The sequence below is a fragment of the Eretmochelys imbricata genome, chromosome 6, assembly GCF_965152235.1.
Source record: "Eretmochelys imbricata isolate rEreImb1 chromosome 6, rEreImb1.hap1, whole genome shotgun sequence".
In the NCBI taxonomy this organism is placed as follows: domain Eukaryota; kingdom Metazoa; phylum Chordata; order Testudines; family Cheloniidae; genus Eretmochelys; species Eretmochelys imbricata.
The window spans coordinates 59,427,257-59,455,228 of record NC_135577.1 but is presented as its reverse complement, the minus strand read 5'-3'; the positions used below and the strand labels follow the sequence as shown (position 1 = coordinate 59,455,228).

General features: G+C 40.2%; 1 protein-coding gene across 4 annotated transcripts in view; it reads left to right on the top strand.

Moving 5' to 3' along the window:
- Nucleotides 1-27,972, top strand: part of PHF21A (PHD finger protein 21A) — a 245,567-nt gene that overhangs the window by 20,938 nt on the left and 196,657 nt on the right. Inside the window, exon 1 of one of the 4 annotated variants that reach the window (XM_077818595.1) lies at nt 10,848-10,864. The exons of the other annotated variants lie outside the window; for them this stretch is intronic. The gene's annotated coding sequence lies outside the window, so the exon portion shown is untranslated. Of the gene's footprint in view, nt 1-10,847; nt 10,865-27,972 lie in introns of those variants that run through there. 4 annotated transcript variants of the gene reach the window in all.

The following is a 27,972-nucleotide window of genomic DNA, read 5'->3' as shown; positions in this document are numbered from 1 at the left end:
ACCTTGGAAACTGTCCCAAGACCCAGATTGAAGTGGCTTCAGTATCTGCTGGGTCTCACTCGTTGCACTATATAGTGGCTCTAAAAATGACAGACTTCTCTTCTGGTGCTGATGCTCTGACTTTTTAACTATCAAATGCCATTATTGCCTGGAGGCACCTAGATTCCAAACACCAGTGTTAGTATTTTCTTTCTGAAGATGAGCTGTAAAGAGCTTTCCCAGATTCTGGTCCTTTATCATTCACTGACATAGATTCAGCGAACCAGCATGCTTCTCCTTTTTATGTGCAATTGACTGCGCAGTAATGTCCCCTTAGCTTTCAGGGAACAACACCTTTTAAAATAAAAATTCGTTTTGGCAGCAACTCCTTGGACCACTCTGCCTTGCCACTGAAGGTCTCGGTTCAGATCTGATTGACTCTTCTGATGCCACATCTCCAATGCTTCAGTTCGGGAATCAGTTCTGCTGCAGTACCAGGAAGACTTTGGATTTGTACCCTCCATTTGGGTGTAGCAGACTATCTGTTTCAGGTGCAAGTGCCTTGGAAGTGTTTTTTTTTATTGAGCCTGATTATTCAGGTAACAGCAGTGCCCAATGGGAAAGCACTTAATTTGTAATTTTGAAATTCTTAACCAAGACTGACATCGACAACACCAAGAAATTAGTGCCCTGTAGTGCTATTCATCGGCCCCCACAGCACAAGAAATGGTTCCTATAAGGTGACATACATGTTATATTGCCTTTTAAAGTGACAAACTCCAGCCTACTATTAGTCCAACTATCCACAAACATCCACGAGATTCTTCCTTTTAAGCAGCAAACTTTAACCCCCCCCCCAACCCACTTAAAAAAAAAAACACCCTGCTATCCTGACCTCATCTGTCTTGAACCTCAGGGCATTCATGGCTATATCTAAACTGGTCCACAAATAGATTCCGTAACAGTGCAACTGGGTGATAGCCTGAATAAAGGTATGTTTTTTGGAAGTCTAATGGATCCTATTGAAAAGGAGGAACTTTTGACCAAACAAACCTCTTTTAATGTTGCAGTCTATTATACTTTGAACATTAAGAACTGTTTTGAGATCCTACTAGGCGTTGTGGATTGTAATTTCAGCTTCACATGCTCAGAACAAAAGTCTTTACTCACCTTAAAATAACCTAGTTTATGGAAAGGTTGCATCCCAGAGGGATGCTTGAGGTTAATTGCTTTGCCTTGATGGCTGCTTCAAAGGAAACAGTATTTCTTCTTAGCGATACACTTGGCTGTGCTGCGGACACCACAAGGTGGGTGTATGCATTCAGCTTCTCAGGGGATGTTCATTCCAGTGCACGTTTCTCTTTTGCTTTGGGGTGGGAGTCTTGTGTCACAACACCCTTGGGACTTTTGGTCTGCTGTTTGTCAGTGTCCTTTAATACCAGGGTTCTCAAATTTATTTGATCGAGTCCCATCCCCTCCCCCTCCTTTTTGTGTCTGTTGTCATTTATGCCCCCCTCCCCAAGTACATGTACCACCACCCAGCTCTGAAGGCAAAGCAGAGGGCAGCAACTGCTGGCCTGGTGCCCACCTCTGAAGGCAGCGTCTCGCCAGCAGCAGCGCAGAAGGGAGGCAATGTGAAAGTTATACTTGTCAAGCTCACTTTTCAGAGCGGACTTTGTGCCTCATTGCCACCCTTGGGCTGACAGCTGGAGCCTTGCCACCTCCAGCTGAGGGATTGGGGGGAGGGGAGAGGAGAGCCTGAGTCTGAGCTGCCTCATGGTAAAGGATGGGCGGGGCGGGGAGGAGTGCCTGAGTCTGGACCGGGGAGCTCCAGCTGTCAGCACTGGGGTGGCGAGGCTCCAGCTGTCCTGTTTATCCCTGCTTCCTGGATGTGCACGGCCCTTCTTCAGGAGCCCCAGCCGCTGGGGGCTGACAGCCCAGAACTCTTTTTTTTTTTTATTTAAAGTACAGCTTGTGCCTCCCTTGATATATTCCTGCGCCTCCCTTGGGAGGCCCGCCCCCGTAGTTTTAGAACCATTGCTTTATACAAGGGGTTCTCAACCTTTTTCTTTCTGAGTCACCCTCCCCACCCCCCCCAACATGCTATAAAAATTCCAAGGCCTGCCTTTGCCACAACTGTTTTTCTGCATATCCAGTAGATTAAAAGTAAGGGCTGGCATTAGTACTAAGCATGGCAATTGCCTGGGGCCCCACACAGCAGCGGACCTCGTGAAGCTAAGTTGCTCGCTTCAGCCCTGGGTGGTGGGGCGCAGGCTTAGGCTTTCTGCCCTGGGCACCAGTGAATCTACCGGCCCTGCTCTCTGGTTTATTTTGGGAGACACCCTGAAACCTGCTTGTGGCCCCCCAGGGCCCCTTGGATCTCTTGTTGAGATCTGCTGCTTTATACCTACACCTAGGAAGATGGCATTCCTCATAGCCATTGCTACAGACCACAGACATAGTGTGATACAGGCCAAGTGACCAGTCCTCTATAAACTGTAGTTCATATGGCAAATGTGATTTGGTCAATGATCTCATCCCCACCTCCAGTTTCCTTTTCCATTCTGTACAGACCATTATCCCGTTTCTGTTTCCCCAAGTCTTTTTTACACCCTGGTTATGTCTTGGAAGATGTTAATTTACTTGAAGATATCAGAAGGTATTCAACTAATCTGAAGTTAGCAGCCATTGCATGCTGCCTTATTGTATTTTTCATAGATTTGTATAGATGTGTGCTTGAAGCTCTGTGTTTGAAGCAACATTTCGTCCCCCCATTGAGGTCATCTGGAGAGCGAATTTGTGATCACTTCTAATGCTCTCTGGATGACAGGTAAAGAGCTGTTGCTTGTCTGGTGGTTTTGCATACTGTTTACATAGAATGCCTCAGCCCGCCTTCTGAGGGGGTTGTACTGCTCACTCCTCTCCCACAGATGGGAACATGCAGAGGAGAGACGTTATTTACCATTAACTGTTCTTCAGTGAGGCCTCTGCATATTCATATTCCCTGCTCACCTTCTCCACTTTGGAGACTCCAGTCAAGACTCTCAGATTTAGGGAAGCAACTAAAGGGTGGTTGGGGAGGGGTGAGCAGCCAGGTCAAGGCCAGGAGACACCAATCCTATAATATGCAGAGATGACACTCCTGAAGAACAAGTTTACTGATAAGTGCTACCTCAACCATAAGGAGAGGTTGCTTTCATTATAAATGCCTTGTTTTTTGGGTGCTTATAATTTTTAGGGAAAAAAATTACTTCTGGGCTGCAGTTCCTGAAAGGATGAATCACTCAGGATATAACAGGTTTATCTGGTGCAGGTGGGTGTACTTTACACCTCCTGGCACTGACTTAGCTTGGCTCTTTGTGGACTGCTACCCTCAAGATGACAGGACCTGTTAGGGCATCATGTCATTTAAGCACTCTTAGACTGCACAGTACGCAGGGTATTTGAAACTTTTATCATCTTTCATCTTGTGACATTTCCTTGCTCCCTAAAAAAAAGCAAGTAGAGTGTACAGTCCAGAAAATTCAAAGTTATCATTTTCATAGCAATCATAAGCTGGTCATTTTATGCATATATATTTTGGTGTAAAATTTCACACTATGTAGTATAGATTTTTACATGTCAGTGGTTCAGGTTATTTAGAATTTCCTGACTTCTGTTCATTTAATAATCTGTTAATATATATTTTAACACAAAATTATAGTTCAAACTAGTTGTTTGATCAGTATATGTACTTAAGTTTGTGTGAATGCATATTTTTAATGTTTGGCAAGTTGTGAATATATGTTTCCTGTACATTTAATATTCATCTTTTGTGGAATTTTGAACAGTTTCTAGTAAGCTGTGTAACTGCAGTAGGAACCAGTTAACTGTCAGAAGTTTTCAATTTATAAAAGTTGCTCTCATACAAAGGGTTTGTATTAGAACTTTCATTCTGACTTTGCAAGGGTAGGACTGATATGTCAGACACTATTGAGTGGCAGTCTGAAGTTACTTTTTATTTTATCTTTAGTGTCTGATAAGCCAAAGTTGGTTGTTTTTTTGTTTTAAATCCTCTTGGAGCTTTCTGTCCTGACCTGGACAGACTATTTCAGGGGTTAATGAAATACTTTTATTCACATTTGCAAAGTTCTTTAAGATGTTTGAATAGGATTCATCTATGCAGAACCCCTGTAAATTTAAGGAAGCACCATTATCTCCATTTTATAGTTGGAGAAAATGAGGCACTTAAGTGATTTTTCGCCCAAGTTTATACAGTGAGTTAATCACAAACTGGTGATATCCAGGACTCTTGACTCCTAGATCCTTTTGTCTATGTTCCCTCCCTTTTAGGAATGGATAAGTTTCAACACCCTGCTTGTCCACAAGACTGAAACTTGTAGATGGGTGAAGGATTGGCATAATATGCATATATGCTAGTGCTACCCACCATAAAACCAACACCCGCCGTTCTGTTTGAGTAGCCCAGCTGAGATTTGAATTGTTTAATCCCTTTCTGATTTTTTTTCTCAAATCTCATGTGATACTGAAAATTGCACATCTTAATGATAGGTTAATTTTGGGGGCCGCTAACCATGATATTGCCCCTTTTTAAAATGGTGATAAGGATGGCTATCCTCAGAAGTCAGTTTTAGTGCCATTAAGTTTTACTGATAAGTCAGTTTTAGAGCTATATATAACTAAGGCAATCACATCTGTAGATTTCAGACTTGATTCACTCTTGCTAGTGCATACATCTCTTGAGCCAGGAAGGGGTGCTGTGGGGTAGGGGAGTGGTCTCTTCCTCCTTCTCCTTCATTTCTCTCTTAGCTAGGGCAAGCAGATCTTGGAAGGCCAGGGATTGGGATAGGCCTTGGAATTCTGATCTCTAGAAAACACCTGTTTTCAGAAAATTAAGAGGAAAGAAGCTGCTCAAGTTGTTAGCAAGTTTATATTCAAGAAAAGGACCATATTTAATGAGGAAGGTGTGGTAGGAGTTCAAAGGAGAAAACCAGCTCTCCATAGTAGTAGATGGCAGGACTTCACAATGTATATACAAGATTTTATATAATTGACTGTTCCATTTTTTTCCATGCTTCAAATGTCATTTGTCTTAGATTGTGAGCTCATTGTGGCTTCTGTCTTTTAACCTGCTTTCTACAGTATCCAGCATGATGAGGCTTCTATTCTGATTGGAGCCTGTAGATGCTATCACAGTTCAAATGTTTAATATTAGCAGTAAAAGTGGGTGGTGGTGGCTGGGGAGATCAAGTTGTGTGCTGATTCAGTGCATTCTCTGGGAAATCATTAAGGCCACCCTTCCTTAGCAGAATCACTAAGGGAAGGTCGTTACCATTGTATACATACAAAAAACAAGTGATTGTATTTGATATCTTCTGTGTAGCAGTTCTGAGGAGGTAATAAAACTCATTCTCGCTTACACTGTTTTGGGGGGTGGTGGTGGCTCAGTTTCATTCCCCTACTTAGCTCAAAGTTTGTCTAGATTTTATTCATTGGATTTTTATTCACATTTAAAAAATATAAACCTGGAAGGAAGGAAGGAAAAGTGTGTGTGTGAAGACAGCTGCTTCTTTGATCTCCAGAATGTATCTAATCTCCTTTGGCCTGGAGACTTGAACATAAGAATGGTCAGTGGCCAATGCCAGATGCTTCAAAGGGAATGAACAGAGCAATCATCAAGTGATTGATTCCCTGTCATCTGGTACCAACATCTGGCAGTCAGAGGCTTAGGCACACCCAGAGCATGGGCTTGCATCCTTGACCATCTTGGCTAATATCCATTGATGGACCTATCCTCCATGAAATTCTAAGGCTTCTCCTAGTCCTTAGTCTTCCATTCTGTATGCTGACACAAAGTCCCTGGGCAGTCTCTTGAGACTCACTGCTATAGCTTGCACTGTACCCAGCATTCCATTCAGAGCAGAGCTATTAGAAAATGTGTATTGGCATTCAACCTCATTGCTTCATTCCTGGGTGAACACAGGAATAAGACCTGTGACTGTGTGGACAAAATGCCTACTGGACTACAATGGGTCTTTTGTTTGTCCTGAAGACAAGAGCTGAAGTTAGCAGATGTTGCAGTCAGACCAACAATATTAAGCCATGTGGGATAGCCTTCTAGCTGGAGAGAATAAAAAGGGAGGAGGCATGCTTCAGAACTGGGCTACTATGAAAGAGAGATCCTAGGTCTGAGGAAGAGAGGAACCCTGGGAGCAGCTCATTTTAGGGCTTTGTCTTATTGATAGTTTAATAAAATCAAACCTCAGGAAGGGGGATGATTTTTGACCCTGCGCCATACTTTTAGAATGTATCTTAAAGCAAGTAGGGGATAATCACTTGCTCACAGGGTACAACAGGAAGGAGCTGTAACAGCGGTGCCCCCTTAACCTCTCAGGGCTGCCATGAAAGCAATAACACAGTCTGGCAGAGTAAATCTGATTGTATTTAACAAGCAAAAGAGGCAGCTATTGGTGGTATATTAGCTGGAGAAAAGCTGTTATAAGAGAGAAGGAAAACCGATCAAAGGAAAAAATAGGGCCAAAATGTTGTGCAATAAATTGAGTTTTTCTTTTTAAATGAAGAGACTGAAGGGCTTAAAAAAAAAGCAGACAAAAAGCTGATGTCCTGGTAGCCCTGAATTTAAAGGAAAATCATTAGCAGGGATGGCGTACAGATTATCTGGAACAGGGTCAAATGCAGAGAGAGCCTACTTGACTCACTGAGGCCTAGTGGCAGTTATGTTGGAGGCCTTAGGAATGCAGATAGCTCAGCAAGTATGTTCTCTGTGACGTACATGGAGCGTGTGCAGCATGCATGCTAAATGCAAGTGGTTGAATTTGTCTTCACTGCAGCAGTTCTGAGAATATAATAGAACCCACTCTTACCCATGCTTTTTAAATTATTTTTGGGAGAGGGGGAGTTAAATTTAATCACCCTATTTTTGCTCAAAGTTTGAAACTATTGTTTTACCTCATTTTATTCTTTTGACTTTTATGTACATTTAAAAAAATAAAAATCCAGACTGTGTTCTTATAAAAAACGTTGATGCGTCTAGGCATTCTATAATAATTAATCAGTCCATAAAACTAAAAATCCATGAACACCTTTGTTGTGGTGTTTTATTTCCTGTGTATAATCTATATGCACAGCATATTTTAATTGTTGTTCGAAAAAGGTGATCTTGTTTTGAGTGGGCCTTTGTGCTCAGGGGAGATTAGGAATGCCAAATTGACAACATAGTATAAAGAAATAATGGCCAGTGAAATAAAATAAATGTTCAACTAAAAAGCAAACCAGATACAAATGTGGAATGAAAATATTCCTTAGTAAATGTTAGGAGATGGTATTCAGAACAGATGTTGCATTAATTCGAGTATAGAAAATGTGGCAACTCTGATGGCAATGGAGGAGCAACAGTGGTTCTAATCTCCTTTTATTGGCTTCATAGAACCCAAGAGCCAACAGTATCAGTGAAAGCTTATTTTCTTTTAAATATGTGTAGGTTTTTATAAAAATAAAAAGGTAAGTGCATGAAACCAAACTGCCTCTATCCCCCTTTTTTTTCTTTAGGGTTCACTTCTAGGAGGTGACAACGGAGTTCATTCTTCATACACATTCAGATCTTGGCCTATTTTGAAATTTTAAAAGCAAGGAGACATATTGCTTATTGTTTGTGTTTTCTTTGTCATGTGAACAATTCTTCAAGTAGGAAATCATTTCACGAAGGCTACTGAATTGTAGGGGACAATGACCTATGTAGATCAGTTAGATACATCTGGATCAAATAAGAACCAGCATTTTAAAGGTGAAGGGCTGTATATCCTATTTCCCATGCTTTTAGCTATCTAATAACCTGTTTTCCTTTTTGAAAATTATCCTAACAAAGGTAAATTAAACTCTTGTATTATTTTTAACTTGGAAATACTTGTAACAGTAACCAAAACAAACATGAGATTCAGCCGCTTACTTGAATCCTCAGTTCATATCCTCAAATGCTGTCTGTTCATTATACAGTTTAATTTTCAATGCACCTGCGAAAATAAAGATATAAAATGCAAGGGCTAAGATCCTCAGCAGGTTTAAATCATTGTAGCTGTAGTGATTCAGTGGAGCTACGCCAGTTGATGCCAGTCAAAGAACTGGCCCAAGTTTCTGTTACAGTGTGTTAACTTTAAAGGTGACCTGCAAAATGGTTTGTGCTATTTTTGCTGCTTTGACGTATAAAGAAGGTGTGAGATGGCTTTTCTGCTTGTTTCTTTCTTTTTTTTTTTTTAACATTAGAAATACATGTCTTCTCTAGTTGCTTACAGTGTCTTCCAGGAAAAAGAGAGAGGATTGGTATTCTTATAATATCACAGATACTAAGCAAAAATAACATGGTTAAATAAGAGGGGAAGTGAAACTTAGGGTGGGTTTTTTTTTTTTGGTATGTTTTTAAACTCAAATGCCTGACAGACAGTTGGAAAAAAAGCTTTTTTCAATGATTCAACAGCCTGTCCACTTCATTTGAAGTCTGAAAGAGTCCCCGGTGCACGTGTCTGGGTTATCAAAAAACAACTAAACAACCCCTCCTCCCCCTGCCGCCTAACCAACTAAACAGGGTAAGATAGAGGAGACATTCCTGATTATTCCAAGACTTAAAGCAAAACAAAATCCACAAGCAAGGAACTATTCAGTCCTTCTTTATACATCAATAAAGGGGCCTGCAGCAGGAGTGGTCCAAGCTGTTCTGCTAGCCAGGGTGGAAAATATTTTTGGTTTCCTTGCCAAAAAAATCGCTGAATGGCACAGCAGTCTGGTGGCCTCTGGAAATTGGTACCCAGAGCGACTGCCCTGGTCGCCTGACTGTACAACCTGCCCTAGTAGGGGGCCCAAACCCATTTCTCCCTCACTCTTCCCCTGCTTTGTAGGACAACTTTAAAGGGAGACAGCCTGGTTTAATGAAAACAAAGAAATCAGTTCAGGTAGAACTTGAATTTACTGAGGCCCAATAGAGAATGTAATTTTAGTATATTTAAGTGTTTAATATACTTCTCTTTGCATGGCTAACTCATTCAGATAATGTTTCATGAATACAATGAGAAGATATAAACAAAAAGTACGGTTTTTCGTGTTGAAAGCACTTTAAAAACATTAAATAATCAGCTCCATAAGATCCCTTGCCTTATATAGTCACCAGTGATCTGAACTGTGAACTTGTTTGTGTTTGTTAAATAAAATATACACCCTTAGGGGTGTAATTTTTTTGGCCTATTTTCATAGGAAAATGTCTACAGAAATTGTGCAGCTAATCCCCATCTATGGATCGCTGAAAATCTATTCCTTATTGCATTTGGATCTGATCCTGCAGAGCATGGAACTGCCATTGACTTCACTGGGAGTCTCGTGTGGAGAGATTTGGCCAGTCACATGACTTTTTGCCCTTTATGCATAAAAAGTTTGTTTTAACAGGTCTGTTTTACTATTTAGTGCAAAGATAGTTTTTTTTATTATGTATTAATCTAAGAATGCCTTCTGTAACACTGTCCATTTCATTTGAAGCAGAAAATACATTTCAAACACAGATTTATTCCTTTACGCAGTATTCCATTAAATGGTTTTCAGTGTGCTTTATTTCTATGGAAATGGTGTACAGTTAATATTATTTATAAGGTAGAAGTAAAATAAGGTGCCTAATGGGATCACCTACCACTATGATAAAGAGACTTAGGGAAAATCTAGGCTCTTGGGATTTTGTATTAGGTCAACAGAAATCTTCTGTAATGAAAAATGGTTTTGGTTGTAAAAGAACAACATTTACAATAAACAAAGGTAACTATATCGGACATCATTTTAAAGTTCATTTTCTTGTTTTGAATTTAATTTTCATAATGCTTCCCAGAGTGGAGTGATTTTTAAATCATTGATTTTAATCATGATTTAAATCAGTAAGCCGGAAACCCTGATTAAAATCAGTTATTTCAATCTTGTTTTGCATTTGTACTTTTTAGTTATTTTCCTAAGGAAAAGTTGAGTCTTATTGGCTGGTAACCATTAAAACGTATCTATTTGCAACTAAATTCAGACCTTACATTAAATTTGATTCTTTTTGCTAACTAGGACAGTAATCTGTCTGTACACATATATTTAAGGAGTTAGATATCTTAACATACACTTATTCAGATTAATACATTTTTTTTACCATTTTTATTTCAGAAAATGGTGAAAGACACATTTGTTATTTACTTGTGATTTGTGTCAGGCTGCATTTGGATGGAAATTAGAATTCAATTAGAAATATGCAAAAACAGCATTTTATTTATTAACTAAATTACCTTAAATAGGCTGGATATATAAGAAAAAAAAGTTTATCAAAACATGTTTTTCATTTAAAATAACTGATATGTTAAACAAAAGAAATAGTATCTATAATTAGGGAATTGAACTTACTGTTTCTGGTCACCATGTTCTTCAAGATTTAGAACTGGTAGATTTCATCCTCTAGTTTTTATCCATAGATTAGAAGAAGAAGAAAACAAGCTTTAGTGCTTTTTCAACTCCTGTTTGGTTTCTTAACTTTGAATGAATTAGTCACTGAACTGATCTAGTTGAATAAACTGGAATGAAGAAAATATTCTCTCTGCATCTGCAGAAGGGGCTACTAGTATCACAAGCTGGCTTAGCATTCAACAAACTCTCTGGCTTTTCTTTTGAGAGTTGGTCCCTATTGTATTCCACTGGTAGGTTATACACATATGGCATGTGTATAACCCCTCAGTGGAATACACGTAGGGACCGCACATCTCAAAGAACCTCCAGTTACAGATAAGTAACCTCTTCTTCCAGGTGCTTCGTCAGTGACTTCCACCAGTTCAGTGGTTTGACTTTAAAACTTGGCAATGAACAGGTACAGCTTCATATTATTTTTTTAATTTAATTTAAATGATTTTAATAGATAATAAGTTTTAGGCTTTAACATAGGTTGTCGTATTTTCAAACATGATTTTAAGTAGGCTTATGTTTAAAAACAAAAATGTATTTAATTAAAAACATCTGATTTAAAATCAGATGTTTTCCTTTTAAAGAAATAATTGATTACTGGTAATTCTACAGTACATTTTAATTGCTCTGCACCAAAATGTTAGTTGGAGTTTGAGAAAAACTTTAATCTATTCATAGTTAGTGCCTGCTGAAGTTAGGGCCTCAAAAGTTTTCACTATTAATCTTTTTCATTTGCTTGTAATTTTCTGAAATACTTCTGTATTGTAGTTTGTGCCCAAAGCTGAATTTTCTGGAAAAGTGAGCACATCCCTTCAGTCATTTTTCGGTTATGAATATGTGACAAACATACTTTCTCCTGGGTGGGTATTTTATGCTTCTGCTGCTGGGTTTTCTGCTTTTGTCCCAGGCTTTGGAACTTAAGAGACTCATCTTGTAATTTCACTTGGTTGCCAACTCCCCCTACTGGCACATTTAGATACTGCACTCTCCTCAGCTTCTGCCACTGCAATGGAAGGCCACAGCTCTTCTTAAGTCCCCCTCTGTTTTAGAGGCAGGATATTGTCTGCTTTTCTTGCTTCTTTCAGGCTACCAACAGTTACAGTAGGGAGATGGTCTTTAACAAAAGGTTTAGGGAAGGGTGGCTTTTCTCCCAGCCACAACACTTCCTAGCAGTATTTGTAGCAGGCCTAGCCCTAGAATCAAAGGAGCCTCCTCACTCCTGATCTCAGCACCTGCAGTCTCTCCCCTACTCCCAGCAGCTGTGCTAATAAGATTACTGGAGCACTCTGAGCTTTTTTCAGAGACAGAATCTCGCTTTTTAGGGCTTTTCTGCCTCTCTAGCTACCTACCTTCAACAACCCAGTGAGATGTCATCCAGGAGGAAGGACTTTGGTCAGTTTAAGGGGAAAAAAATTCCTGAAGTGTGGGGCCCTTCAGTGGACTCGAAGAAGAAGAAATGGTTACTAACCTTCCGTAACTGTTGTTCTTGAAGATGTGTTGCACACGTCCATTCCAAACCCCACCCCCACCCTTCCCTCTGTCAAAAAGGAACTGAGGTGCCAGCAGGTTGGCAGGCCCCTTTACATCGCCGCTATGAGTGCGTGACTCCAGGGGACACTGGAACCAACCTGATGGATACCGCTGAGGGAAAATCTTTCCGGCGGCGGTACTCGGGGCAAGCATTTATTGCTCATATGGATTCCAAAGTGTATCAAAGAACAACAGTTATGGAAGGTTAGTAACCATTTTTTTTCCCCCCCTCAGATCTCTCCTCTGTGATAGTTTGCTGCAGCATGTTGTTTGGGACTAGACACCATCTCCAGGAGGGAACTTATCTAGGCACTGTTTGAATAGGTGACACTTTTTGGAGGATCACTAAAGAAAATGTTTAAGGATTCTTTGGACCTGAAGAAGATCATGCCTGACCAGCCCTCTTCTTGAGTTTACAGGGGAACTTAAAATCCTTTCATTACAACTTTTAACCATTCTAAAAGTCCTATTCCTTTGTTCCTCTTACTCCATCAGCACCAGAAACTGTTTTCCAGACATCAGTGAGATTGCCTCTCAGCTGGCTTCTCCTGCAGACCGTGAATCTTTTACAGTTCCAGAAACCCATCCCTACTGAACAAAAAGTTTTTTAGTCTTCCTTCCAGACCAGTACCACATCAGACACATTCACTCAAAATAATTCAGGAGGACCCTCTTAGTATATCTAGTTCTACTTTCCTCTATCCTTCCTGTCATCTTCACCTGTCAAATTCTGGTTAGTATGGCAAAACACATCTCTTTAGAGGACATGATTTCTGTGCTAGTAAATGAGAGGTTTTCAGGTTTCTATTAAAGATTCTTTGTGGTGGAAAAACAAGAAATTCCCCTCCCCCTCCCCCTGCCTCATCCAAAACCTGCATCTGCATAGAGACTGTGCCATGGGTAATGGCTACCTCTTCACTCCTTACAGAATTTTCTCTTTCATTGGCTTTACTAGAAGTGGGAATTAGCCGCACTGATGAAAGAAGAGTTATCCCTTTTTGGGGTAGAAATTCCTACAGCATTTAAGAGCAAGCCTCTGACTGATCTGAACAATGATCTGATTAACAGTGGAGATCAGACTGTTGGATGGGGGCACAGAGAGGCACCCTCATGATGCGTGGCAAACAGTTTATTCTGGAAATCCCAACATGGCATCCAGTTTTTGGAATTGCAGGCAGTCGTCGTCTTAGTGTATGCATGATGTGCCTAAGGTGGCACGTGACCAGGATTCATCACCAAAGTTAGTCTGCTGGTTGGATCTTTAACTTCCCTGGCTTGGGCCAGGTACTGACGGGGAGTGTGATGTGAACACTGAAGCATGCCCCCCATTGCAGCAGGAAAGAGCATGATATTTAGCCTGCTTCCAAAAATTCCTCCGGAATTTACAACCCTAAGGGGAAAGCAACAACAAAACCAGTCATGTATCTGGACTAATAAGGAAGAAAAAAAAAAGCAAAGTGCTGAAGAATGAAACCAGAGAGCTCCTACTGTTCCTTGGAGCAACTGGGTCAGTCTACGAAAACCACATACATCCAGGGAACCAGTAGCAGCCAGAACAGTTGGGTTAGCTGGTACCAGCTGTACGCAAGAGAATGGGAACTAAATCCACAGGTTTCCCCCTCTCCCCCCAGATCAGGTAATGGAGTAACTGTTCTTCCCTTAGGTCAACCTATCAGACAATAAAGCTTTTCTCCCAAGGGGTGGACACTCTCTTTTTTCTTGGATAGGCAGTGCTGCCTTATGTCTCTTCTCCCTTCCTTCTAATTGCCAAGGTGGTGCCATATAAGAGCTTATGTAAACTTATCTCCAAAGAATTGTTGCCTGTTGTTCTGTCAAAATCCACTCTGGGCTGATTAATGGAGAGGCTGATTAACCTGAAATTTCTTCTCTTAGCATGGAGAGAACTTATTTTTTGTCATAAGATGGGATGTGGATGAAGAGAAATTAAATGTGTTCTGCTTTCAGTTTGGTTACTTTGTTCTGTGTAGGAAAAAAATGTCTCCCTGTATATTCTTTGTTTCCTAATTTTATTCTCTAGCTCTTCAGTGATGGCAAAATGCTTGAGAATCAAATGAGTGCAGTACTTAGTGTGCCAGCAAGAGGTGCTGGCAAGAAAACACACACAAAACAATACCCCCTCACCCAGACTGCCCCAAAACTAAAACAACACAAGAGGAATTTCTACCTCTGCAGTGTGAGATGAAGGCAGAAACCCATCAGTACTGAACTGATAGAGCAGAAGTTAGAAAAGAAAACTACAGATAAACTAATTATCTTTTCCCACTCAGAGAAAAAGGGAGGACTTCAAGGTAATTCACATGGTGGTTATTTAAGCTTTGAAACAACACTTAGTGGTCAGTGGAGCTGGTAAAAAAACAGTAAATTGAATTTTTCCCTTTTTTAAAAAAATAATGTTGAAATTCAAAAAATTTCAACATTCTTTTTTTAAAGGGAAAAATTCAATCAACTCCAGTTGTAAGAATTTCTTAAAATGAGAGTCTGGCTTCAATCAGGAGAATAGCTTTTTTAAGTAGGAAAAAACTGGCTGTATAGTAAGCTAAGTTAAATTGAACACACTTCTGAGAATGGTCAGAAGACAATTACTTTTTTAGACACAAAAATTCTTCCCCCTTTTTGTGGTGACAGTGCTTGTTCTTTGCGATCAAATAGGGTAGAGATTGCTGTTCTGAAGCTGCTGAAGGAGCAGTTTGTGTGAGAGAGGTGGTTAATGCCTCATTAAAATGCATATAGCAAAGTCCTTTCCCAAAACCCAGGGACAGAAGAAAGTCATAGTTGACAATAATAGAAAATATTGTGACATTAGGGTCTACCAGCAATTTTTGCTGTATTCTACAACATTCCTCAAATTCTAAAACTAAGGGCTTATCTACACTACCCGCTGGATTGGCGGGCAGTGATCGATCCAGCAGGGGTTGATTTATAGCGTCTAGTATAGACACAATAAATCGACTGCTGAGTGCTCTCCCATTGACTCTGGTACTCTGCCAGAACGAGGAGCGCAAGCGGAGTAGACGGGAGAGCGTCAGCTGACGACTTAACGTGTGAAGACTCCGCAGTAAGTAGATCTAAGTATGTCTTGTTCAGCTATGCTATTCACGTAGCTGAAGTTGTATATCTTAGATTGACCCCGCGTGGTGGTGTAGAGAAGCTCTAAAAATTTGTTACGTCCCTTGACAGTCTTGTATCTTGGTACATGTAAACAGATACGCTGCTGCCCTCTTAATCTGGTTTTGCAAAAAATATTTTCCAGCCAAACAGCAGCAAAAGTGTGAACTTTCTACTTCCCCCTACTGTTAGCAAAGTGTGAACTTCAGTTCCTAATTAGGGCTATTTATATGCTAATATTAATAAGCATGAGAAATTAAAATTAAATGCAAGGACTACATTAAAACAACAACGTTGCTCAGTTAAAAATTCAGATTCTCACAACAATATCAATTTGCCATGTTGCGCAGCCTAGGTATTTTGTGGTATAGCTCTAAAAACAAGCAGTTGGCTGAGTGAAGTGAGGTCTAACCCTCAACTCGATAACATTTTTGTGTCTGTAACACAATAACCTGAATGTCGCATCCAATCAATTCAAAAATTTCAGGGAACGTTCTAGATGGTGGACAGAACCCTATTGATTTTTGGTAAAAATCGAAAACCAGAAAGGAGGACTAGGGGGACACACAGAGTCCCTTACATCTGGTTAGCAAAGTCAGTTGTTTCAATTGTCTGTGATCTGTCTGTAGATCAAAGAACCAGTTGATGGCAGCAGTTAACATCTTCCAGCATAATGGTACCCCCATTTCAGCTCTGCCCTTTCTCCCAGTACAATTTAAAAACACTGATAGCCTCGAATGACTTATCTCCTAGACACAAAGAAAAGAAATAGGGGCACATGAAGCCATGAATGTTGAGTAGGAAGAATGAAGGGCACATGGAGTCCTGGGGGGCGTGTGTGTGTGAATAGGGGACAATGGTATGGAGTCAGGGAGAGATGTGGGAGGAGGTGTGGGGGCACAGGACCTTGGCACATGGCAGAGGGAGAATGGGGGGACATAGAGCTCCTGCCATGAGAACTCTTGCTCTCCCGTCGACTTACTTAACCTTCTTGGGGAGCTGGAGTACTAGGGTTGACTGGAGAGCACTCTGCTGTCGATTCTTCACTAGACCCTCTAAATTGACACCTGCTGCTCGATTGCAGCAGCATCGATCTCCCTGGTAGTGAAGACAAGTCCACAGACTATAAGGTGGGGGAGGTTGCAGTGAGTTCCTGAAATAGAGAGGGGGATAGGAGAACATGGCACACAGAAAGCATATGGGGGAATGGAGCAATTCAGGGAGCCCCTAGTGCGTACAATGCAGTTGGCCTACAGTTCAACCCTCTAGTATAGTTTTAAAGAGGGGAAAAAAGAAGAGAATAAAAAGACTTCCATCAGATCTTTTTTTAAAGTTGTAACTGTTATATGTTTCTTGGTTCTTGTGGTTCATTGTTCAGACCCAGTTGTTTTCATATGCCAGTAGTGTACTGTTTCATCTCAACTAGACGTGGGGAAGAAAGTGTAAGTATCTAAATGTTTGTTTGTTTTTAAAATGGCTTAAATTATCAGCATTCATTTAATTCACCATTGATTAACTTTTTTGCCTTTGAAGTGTAAATATCTTTAGCCCAGTCACGTTGTCTGGTTTGTTGAGAAATGTGCTAGGCCTTTTAAGAGGGCTTGTCTACACTGGCACTTTACGGTGCTGCAACTTTCTTGCTCAGGGGTGTGAAAAAACACTGCTTTATGGCTGGTGATCCTAAACTCTGCCATTATTGATTGTAAAATTTTACATGGGCCAGACATAATAGAGGATATGACCTTTCCAGTAAAGGAGCAGAAGCGACACTTCTCAAAGTGACACTGTGAAAGAGTGCTTGAGAATGGTGAGAAACTAAATCAGCATTGGCTAGTTTACTTGAAATCAACTGACAGAGTGTTCTGTTTTTGTTGCAAAATATTTGACAAGAATGCCAAATTGTTGCTTGCTCTTTCCGGGTACAATTAATGGCATAACTTAGTTGATGCTCTGAAGTAACATGAAACGTCACCCAGCCATTTTACGGCCTACTCGAGATGGATGGAGGTCGAGTCCAGGCTCGAGCTGAATAGATGCAGAAAACCTCAGTGCATTATTAATGTAAAAACCCAGCATTGGAGAAACGTGCTTGAGTGTCTGATCTAAATTACCCTCTTCTTTGCAAAGAATAATTTAGCTTTCTGGGGCTCATTGGATAAGTTGTTCACTGAACGTAATGGTAAGTTCCTCAGTTTGATAGAGCTCCTTGGGAAATATGACGGTCATGTGTCAGCACCTACATTGAGTAGTTCATAAAGAAACTATGGGCCATTACTGCCACAAAACCATTCAAAACAAATTGATTGACCTTATGATAAGGAAGGTGCTTGCTTGATACGGCTTGGCAAAGTGAAGTACTACGCCATAATAATGGACTGCACTCCCGACATTAGTCACAGGGAAAAGATGTCATTTACAGTAAGATTTGTTGAAAACGAGGATGACTGTATCCAAGTAAAGGAACAGTTCATCTGTTTCCCGTCTGTGAATGACTACTGGAAAAGGCCTAGCAGAACTGTTTATGAACATTTTGAATAAGAATAAAATAAAGCTTCAGAACTGCCGCAGCCAAGGCTATGACAACGGTGTGAACGTAAAGGGAAGAAACAGTGGCGTCCAGGCAAGGATCCTTGCGCTGAATCCAAGAGCTTTCTTTGTGCCTTGTGGCTGCCATTCCCTCAAGCTGGTTGTGTCAGACACAGTGTCATTGTCTTTAGATTCAGTATCTCTCTTCGGAGTACTGCAAAGGATATCCGTTCTGTTTTCAGCATCAACTATCAGGTGGAAGATCCGCATGGACGGTGTTACAGATCTGACCATGAAGCTGCTAAGTGACGCTCGCTGGAGAGCCATATTGACAGCATAAGGCCGGTGAGGTACCAAGTGAACTGAGGTTTACGACGCCCTGATGGAATGGGTGCAGTTGAGTAAAGTCAAGGCCAGAATCCAAGACGAGGCACAAAGCCTGGCCAACCGAATCATTGATTTAAAATTTCTGGACTCAATTGTGGTTTGGCATGATATCCTGTTCCAAGTAAATGTTGTATGAAAGGCATTACAAACTGAGTCAATGGACATCGTGACTGCTACTGTTTTGATGAGAAGCTGCCTTGATTTTGTTGTGGCCTACAGAGACAATGGATTTGAATATGCCATCAGTGCTGCCAAAGAAATGGCGGAAAACTTAGTTGAGCCTGTCTTCAAGGAAACTCCTATTCATCGGAAGAAGAGACAGTTTGGTTATGAGGGCAGAGATGAGGTGATGGGAAGCTTGGAAGAAAAATTCAAGAGGGAGTTCTTTTGCTTGCTTGTTGACACTGCTTGAGTGTCCATCAAAGAAAGGTTTGGACAAAAGCACCACAAAAAGACCTGTTTCCTTTTTTGTTTTTGTTTTTTTGTTTGTTTTTTGTTTGTATGACCCTTAATAAGCTGCAGGCAGACAGGAAAACACTCTTGAACAATTGTCCGGACCTTCACCGGATGCTGACACATGGGAAATGTTTGGATGTCAGTGATAAAGATCTCTGTGTGGCCTCCTTTGGAAGCTTAGGGCCAAATTCAGCACTCCAGTGCATATGTGGTGCTCCTGTTGCAGTCAAAGCTGTGTGTATACAGGCAAGGATAGAACTGGGCCCTAGACTGAATTCTTTGTGCTTTGGAAACTCTGCTGATCTGAGTGTTCTCCCATTGATGTGGCATAATTCACTTAGTAATGTTAATAGGAATCACTTTCCAACCTCAGTGGGCAAAATAGAAAGGAGTTCTACACACACATTTGATAGAGGCTAACTCTTATTTCATTGCACTAGGTTTTATAGGTAGATCTTCCACTCATGTTAATAAGAGTCATTCGCACAAATCCCCCCCCCCCCCCCCCCCCCCCCCCCCAAAAAATAAGAGCAGACCCCTTACGTCAGTGGTCACCAACAGGTAGATCGCAATCGACTGGTCGATCGTGGACCCTCTGACAGTCGCTCTCAGTCACTGAGACTGAGTTTGTCAGAGGCTCCACGGTCGATCAACAGTCCGGTGGCACACATGGGCTAAGGCAGGCTCCTTGCCTGCCCTGTCCTCGCGCTGCTCCCGGAAGCGGCCAGCGTGTCTGACAGCGGCTCCTTAGGGGAAGAGAGGGAGGGGAGGGGCTTTCCGTGTGCTGCCCTGCACCTCCTGCTGCACCTCAACCCCCTGCCCCAGCCCCCGCCCAGAGCCTACACCCTCTCCCCAAGCCTTCTCCTGCACTCTAACTCCCTCCCAGAGCCTGCATCTGGATCCCCCTCCTGCACTGCAACTCCCTGCCCCAGGCTCAGCCCGGAGCCCCTCCACACTGTAACCTCTTCTCCACAGCCCAGAGCCTGCACCCCCTCCTGCACCTCGACCCCCTGTCCCAGCCCAGTGAAAGTGAGGGAGGATGGGGCAGAGCAAGCGATGTAGGGAGGCGGATTGGAGTGAGCGGGTCGGGGCCAAATAGAACAGGTGGGGCATGGTGGGCTTATGTGATTACTGTTGTTTCTACACTTTCTTTGAGGTAGATCCTGGGTTGCACTTAAATTCAAAAAGTGATTTTGTGCTTGAAAATGTTGGAGACCACTGCCTCACACTGTCATGCAGATAACTGGTTTGATCTTTGTTGTTGCTGATGAGTTTTTTAGACTAGTGCTTCTCTGAGTTATTGAAACATGAGCCCTGTAATAAGGGGATAGTGAATGACTTACAAATTACAATAAATTTTTTTTTGTTAAACCTTGCAAAAATCTTACCTACCTGAGGCAAGTAAGTTTTTATTTTTGACTGGCAAATCATGTTAAAAATCCATACTTAATCATTTCCATAGCGTGCAATTATCATTATTTGGGATACATGCTTTCTATTTAAGAAGGATGGCTGCTGCTCTGAGTAGCTGATAATGTGAAGACAGAGAGGTCAGGGGGAATCCCCACCTAACATTTTCCACTCTTAAATGTGGGGGCTTCCCCTACATAAATTTATGGGTCACTACTAGCTTTCTCTGGAAACAACAAGATTCACTATAAGTGCAGTAGAAGTGTGTCTTTAAGATGTTCTTAAATATGAACAAGGTAGGGGGCTTGCAGATGAGCTCAAGGAGGGTGTAACATGCATGGGGGCTGGATAAAAGAAGGTATAGAGGTGATTGAATGAAAATCTGGCTAGTGGGCAGACAAGTTTGGGAGCATGGGGTGGGGAACCAAAGCTTGAGAAGGGATGATAGGTAGGGAGAGGTAGAGTTTTTAATGTAGTGACAAGAAGCCTAAACTTGGTGTAATATATCATATGGGAAGTCAATAGAAGGAGTCAGTAATGTCATCAAACTGGTCAAGGAAGATAAGTTTAGCAATGGCATTTTATTTGGACTGAGGGGATTGTGTGGGTGGCCAGAGAGGAATATGTTACAGTTATCAAAACAGGAAATAATGAGAGCATGAATGAGAGAGATGGCTATGTTGAAGGGGTATGGACAGATCTTGGGAGATGTCACAGAGGAAGAACTAATAGGATTGCTGGTGGCATACTTCTATCACAGTATTCCTGATTAATATGGACAAGACATTTTTTATGAGACCCATGTTACAGGGCCAATCTAATTTTTACTCAGTTTACAACTGAGTCCACACACAACATGATTCACAGGTATTTCCTAGCTGTGTAGTTATACCATGTTTCAGCTTTGTCATGAAAAGGAGTGTAATTAGTTTCTAACCGTTATTCTGCTGTGTAGATGGGATGGCCTTACAGTATCTGTGTAACTGGGTTAGTCAGTTTCACCTGTCAAGTCTGTGCTGGAAGACTTCCCAAGGTGCATTGCACCATGGGGGAGCCAGTGGATACAGTGCATTTAGATTTTCAGAAAGCCTTTGACAAGGTCTGTCACCAAAGGCTCTTAAGCAAAGTAAGCAGTCATGGGATAAGAGGGAAGGTTTTCTCATGGTAGGAATAAATGGTCAGTTTTCAGAATGGAGAGAGGTAAATCTGGATCTGGAAAAAGGGATAAACAGTGAGGTGGCAAAATTTGCAGATGATACAAAATTACTCAAGATAGTTAAGTCCTAGGCAGACTGTGAAGAACTATAAAAGGATCTCTTAAAACTAGGTGACTGGGCAACAAAATGGCAGATGAAATTAGATATTGATAAATGCAAAGAAATTCACACTGGAAAACATCCCTACTATAAATATAAAGTGATGGGGTCTAAATTAGCTGTTACCACTCAAGAAAGAGATCTTGGAGTCATGGTGGATAGTTCTCTGAAAACATTCACTCAATGCACAGCGGCAGTCAAAAAAGTGAACATAATGTTGGGAATCATAAGAAAAGGATAGATAGTAAGATAGAAAATATCATATTGCCTCTATATAAATCCATGGTACGCTCACAACTTGAATACTGCGTGAGGATGTGGTTGTCTCATCTCAAAAAATGTATATTGGATTTGGAAAAGGTTCAGAAAAGGGCAACAAAAATAATTAGGGGTATGGAATGGCTTCTGTATGAGGAGAGTTTAATAAGACTGGGACTTTTCAGCTTGGAAAAGAGATGACTAAGGGGGGATATGATAGAAGTCTATAAAATCCTGATGTGTGGAGAAAGTAAATAAGGAAGTGTTATTTACTCAATCTCGTAACACAAGAACTAGGGGCCACCTAATGAAATTAATAGGCAGCAGGTTTAAAAGAAACAAAAAAGTATTTTTCACACCATGCACAGTCAGCCTGTGGAGTGCCTTGCCAGAGGATGTTGTGAAGGCCAAGATTATAACAGGGTTCAAAAAAGAACTAGGTAAGTTCATGGAGGATAAGTCCATCAATGGGTATTAGCCAGGATAGGCAGGGATGGTGTCCCTAGCCTCTGTTTGCCAGAAGCTGGGAATGGCCGACGGGATGGATCACAGATGATTACCTATTCTGTTTATTCCCTCTGGGGCACCTGGCTGTAGCCACTGTTGGAAGATAGGACACTGGGCTAGATGGACCTTTGGTCTAACCCAGTATGGCTGCTCTTATGCCCATGTGAGGAAATGGTCATGATCCTCTAACTGTGGCAGGAACAGCTGAGGCAGTATGGGATATCTGCTCAAAATTTTTTGAAATGCATTGACTTAAACACAGTTTTGTAGTGAGGTGTGTGGATAGACCAACACTGTTAAAGCGCTGCTGTGCTGGGAAAAATGTTGCTGCATTCACTGAATTGTGTTAGCTCTGTGTCAAACATAAGTTAGGACTTGATTTTGTTTAATATGGGTCTATCTGTAGTGTAGATAGAGCACTAAATCATCATGTATAGTCAAAGGCTCTGTCAATACTAGTTTCAAATCCTGTTTAGAAACATCCTGTTTCTAGGGACTGAAAAAATAACTGTGATAGGAAACTCTGGGCTAAACATGACTTTTCTTTCATATCCCATCCTTCTTTCTAATCATAGGGTTTTTTTGGGTTACAATAAAGTAAATTTACATTTTATAACTTAAAGCTTACAATAAATATCTGAGCTCCATAATAGAAAACTTTGTTATACAATACACTTAGTATGAAGATTAAAAGTGCTATCTAAAACGTGCTATACAAATATTAAATATTTAGGTTCCAGTCCTGCAAACACTTGTCTGTGTTTAACTTTAAGCACATGTGTTGTCCTGTTGAAGTCTGTGGGAGCTACTCATGCTTATAATTAATCACAGGTAGAAATGTTTTAGGATTGGGGTCTTAATTTTTACAACATGCCTGTGAGAGGTAAGCAAGTATTCTCATTTTAGAAACTGGACAGAGAAATTAAAGTTCACCTGGAAAGGGGTGGGTGGTGTGTGTGTACCTTTTTTTTGTTTCTATATATAAAGAAACACTCATTCTCTTTTTAGGCTTTCTTTTGTTCAGGAAAATAAAATTTAGAAATATGTTGTGTCCCCTGCTTTTCCTGGAATATGGTAGGAAATTGTAGGATTATGGTTTTGCAGACACTGATCAAGTAAAACCTGATCAATATGCAGGAAATTATTTTTATGAGGACTAGGGCTGTCGCGCGATTGAAAAAATGAATCACGATTAATCGCATTGTTGTTAATAGAATACCATTTATTTAAATATTTTTGGATATTTTCTACATTTTCAAATATATTGATTTCAATTTCAACACCAAATACAAAATGTACAGTGCTCACTTTATATTTTTATTATAAATATTTGCTCTGTAAAAATAAAAGAAATAGTATTTTTCAATTCACTTAATACAAGAACTGTAGTGCAATCTCTTTATCATGAAAGTTGAACTTACAAATGTAGACTTCTATCCAAAAAGATATCTGTATTCAAAAACAAAACAATGTAAAACTTTAGAGCCTACAAGTCCACTGAGTCCAATTTCTTGTTCAGCCAATCGCTCAGACAAACAAGTTGGTTTACATTTACGGGAGATAATTTTGCCTGCTTCTTGTTTACAGGGTCACCTGAAAGTGAAAACAGGTGTTCTCATGGCACTGTCGTAGCCGGCACTGCAAGATATTTAAATGCCAGATGCGCTAAATATTCCATGTCCCATCATGCTTCAGCCACCATTCCAGAGGATATGCGTCCATGCTGATGAGGGGTTCTGCTTGATAACAATTCAAAGCAGTGCTGACCAACGCATGTTCATTTTCATTCTCTGAATCAGATGCCACCAGTTGATTTTCTTTTTTGTTGGTTTGGGTTCTGTAGTTTCCACATCAGAGTGTTGCTCTTTTAAGACTTCTGAAAGCATGCTCCGCACCTCTTCCATCTCAGATTTTGGAATTTTGGGTTGAGTGCTGTAAGTATCTTTAGAAATCTCACATTGGTACCTTTTTTGTGTTTTGTCAAATCTGCAGTGAAAGTGTATTTAAAACGAACAACATGTGTTGGGTCATCATTCGAGACTGCTGTAACACGAAATGGGTAAATCCGAGCTGTAGACCTACAGTTCTCCCCCGAGGTGTTCAATCACGAATTTAATTAAAGCACCATTTTTTTTATCCAGTGTTGTCAGCATGGCTGAACAAGAAATAGGACTGAGTGGACTTGTAGGTACTAAAGTTTTACATTGTTTTGTTTTTGAATGCAGTTATGTAACAAAAAAAAATCTACATGTGTAAGTTGCATTTTCATGATAAAGAGGTTGCACTATAGTACTTGTATGAGGGGAAAAATATGATTTCTTTTGTTTATCATTTTTACAGTGCAAATATTTGTAATAAAGAATAAGAGAAAGTGAGCAGTGTACACTTAGTATTCTGTGTTTGTAATTGAAATCAATATACTTGAAAATGTAGAAAAACCTCAATATTTAATTTCAATTGGTATTCTATTTAACAGTGTGATTAATACGGCGATTAATCATGATTAATTTTTTTAATTGTGATTAATTTTTTTGAGTTAATTGTGTGAGTTAACTGTGATTAACCGACAGCCCTAATTAGGACCATTAAAAGCTTTGTTTTTTATTGATAGTTGTTCAACTCAAACAATTGGAAGAAATGCTTTAACTTAAAGACTTCTGTTTAGCAGTAGTGGCAACTTCACGTGCTCAGCAGTCAAGAGTCAGGCCCCAAAAACCATGATACTGGCCTAAACATGATAAAATTAAAAAAAAAAATATTGGAGGTTCAATTTGCCTTTTGGTTTTTGATCTTATTGGGTCTCGCTTTCAAGTGCGCCCTAACATTTCTCTGGAAATATGAAGCTTTTTTTTTTTTTTAAATGAAAGTGGAGATTCTGACAAAGACATGGCTCCAGAAGCTCAGGCTTTCAGAAAAACATCAAATATCATGAGACTTGACATTGCTTGTTTAGGGATGAGAGAGCTTGCAGTTCATATTTTTGGGTCCTTCAAGGAAAATATAGAGCAAAATGGAAAAGACAAGATTCGATATTTCTGAAGTTAAATATTATCAAGTTCTATCAACATTATCTTCCCATTCACTTTAAAAACAAACAAAGCAAAACTCTCAACTTTTCATGCCTTTGTTATAAGAGAAACAGTAGTGACCCGTATTTTTAGGTTGCCTGACATTTTTGAGTATATAAATTATTTTTCTTCTTTTGTAAAGCACTCTAATGCCTCCATGATTTGCAGCAAGGATCTAAATTTGGGAGGGGGATAGGCCTGGAGTCATAGAGGTGCCTTGGACTCACAAAAATCTGATTAGATAGGGCAAAAGATGAGCTGTCTAAAATCACCATTACAGTTGCATGTCACAGAATTACATATCTCTAGGAAATGACTTGCTAAACAACTATGTAAAAATAATGTTAATGTTAAGACTGCAAAGTCCAATACCCAAAAATTAGGAAATGCCAGAATTAAAAAATCTTAATTCTGTCGTCTTGTGCATATACATTATAATAGTATTTAATTACATCGTCATATGTATTAGAATTAGGAGTCAGTATGTCCTAAATCCTAATCCTGGCTCTGCTACTAACTCAGCGTGTGGCCTTGAGCAAGTTACATTGCCTTTTAGTTTTGTTTGTTTTCCCATTTGTAAAGTAGGGCAGTAAAATCTACCTACCGCACAGGAGTATTATGAGGATTATTTAGGTAATATTTGTACATAAGACTATAAAAATACTATTTACTCTGAAAAATTAAATCCCAGATGTCTTAAATTGAGAGCCCATTTACTTGGGCACTCAATGTTATTGTAGACTTTTGCAAATTTTGGCTTTAATGTCTGTGTGTCTCAGTTCCCTGTTTGTGGTAAATCTCCTACTTCACAGGGTTGTTGCAGAGAAAAAAATCAATGTTTTTTAAGATTACGATTTTCTATGCTGCTCCTCTCCATAGTATCTGTGAGAAAACGAATAATTCTTTACTCACTGCAGGGCTTGGTTGGTATGCAGTAAATAAGGCCTGGGGCTGCACAAATGATGAGGGTAAAAAGATATATTGAACAGATGCCTCATTCCCTAAGTGCCAGCCATCCTCTGCACTGAATGAGGCAGAGTTCCTGTGGGAAAAATAGTATGTGATCATGTAATTTAAATACTGCATCATAATGTATATATGCACACTAGGGCAGAATTAAGGTTGCACAGGCAATCTTAATTCTGGCATTTCATAACTCCTGGGTGCTTGACTTTTCAAGTGTTAACATTCTTTTAACACTTTTTTTAATGTAATATATTATGTGAAGAAGCAAAGAGGGTACAAGTCTGTTTTTCCACCTCTTTAGGTCATATTTAAGTGACTTGTCCAAGGCACATAGCAAGTCACAGATCCTGAATTAGAACTCTGGAGTTTGGGATTCACAGTCCTTTGAGTCCATGGGTTCTCAGGATTACAGCCCTCCTCGTCCCGTCCTCCCCCTGGCCCAGGTGGTTACAGAAGAGTGTCTGGGTTGAAACTATTCTGCCCTTTCCATATTTACTAGACTGGAAGGGGGTGGGGTTTTGACTTGATGGAATTGGGGTCCCAGTATGGAGGACAAACACAGCACTTGGTCATATTCTGTCTCTAAAATGGGTGATTCCTTCTTTAAAATAGAGAAAAATAAATTAATGTGTTTTCTTGAACTTGCTACAAATGGTTGTTGATTATTTTTCTTAATAAAAATTGAGACTTGCTCACTCTAAGGCTGTAATTGTAGATGTGTTGCGAAAGCTTCTTTGCTTAGCTTTCCAGAGCCACAGCCTTTTATAGCACTCAGATATAGTCACAACCTTAGTATGTTGTTGCTGAAAGCAGGCATGTTGTGTTTTGTGGTGATTAAATTACCTCATTGTGTGGGCTTTAGAGCCTACGAAGGGGCTGCTGATGAAGGGGGAAAAATGCAATCAAGTGTGGGGTTTGAATGATTGAGAAACCACTATAATTTGTGAATTAAGGCTGATCTCTAAATAGCTGTCAGTAGTCTGGATATTTCAGACCTTGCACTGCTTACATCCAAAATACTGTTGTATAGGATTCTTCGTGTACACTTACACAGAAATCAACTTCTCAAAAAAACTCCACCTAATCAACATTTAGAAATTGTTATAACTTTCCTCAGAACTTAAAATTTTTTTTTACCAAAGTGCCATACTAAGGAAAAAAATAGTTCTAAATACACAATCTAAAAATTCTGACACTAAGAGGATATCCATATTCACTACTTAACAGTAGGCATTAAATTTCCTGTACAGATTCCTCCCCAGGTCTGTAAATAGATTAGCAAGTGCAGTCTGTCTCCTGCATTTGCGTTGAATCCCATTGACTTTGGTGGGAGTTCACATGATCACAAGTCTGCACTAATGCATCTAGTTGTAGGATAGAGGCCCAGAGCCTAAGCTCTGCAGTGGGATATCATTGATCACATTTTAGAATCAGTGCCTAAGATCAGGTTTGTATTAAGACCCAGATTTTCCTAGTAAAGTGGTAAAATGTGTGTTTGGATTTTTAGTCTGTGACAAAGTTGGCTGAGCCTAAATACAAATGAGAATGCACTTTGTAACCATCATAGTAAATATCTGGGAGCAGAGCTGTTCTAATCAAGGTGTGGATGGGGTAAGGCCCTAAACACAGTTTGGCCCAAGCTTTGCTATAATTTTGTTGTGTTACATAGACATGCAAGAAAGAATGATGGTCAGTTGTTTTTCCTTTATCTAAAGTGCTCCTTTTAAAAAAATTTCCATTCCAGTATTGGCAAAAGGGGACCCTCACTTCACTGCTTGCACTTCAATCTGGTTTACAGTAACTGGGAAATAATAGAATTATAAGCACTCTCAGTTCTTCCCTTGCTATATCAAACTGTTTTTCTCCTCCACCCGCCACCCCCTCCCTTCTCAGGTCAATTTCATATTTATCTACTACATCTTTTACAAAAAGAAATCAAAAGAAATCATTTGCAGATTTACTCC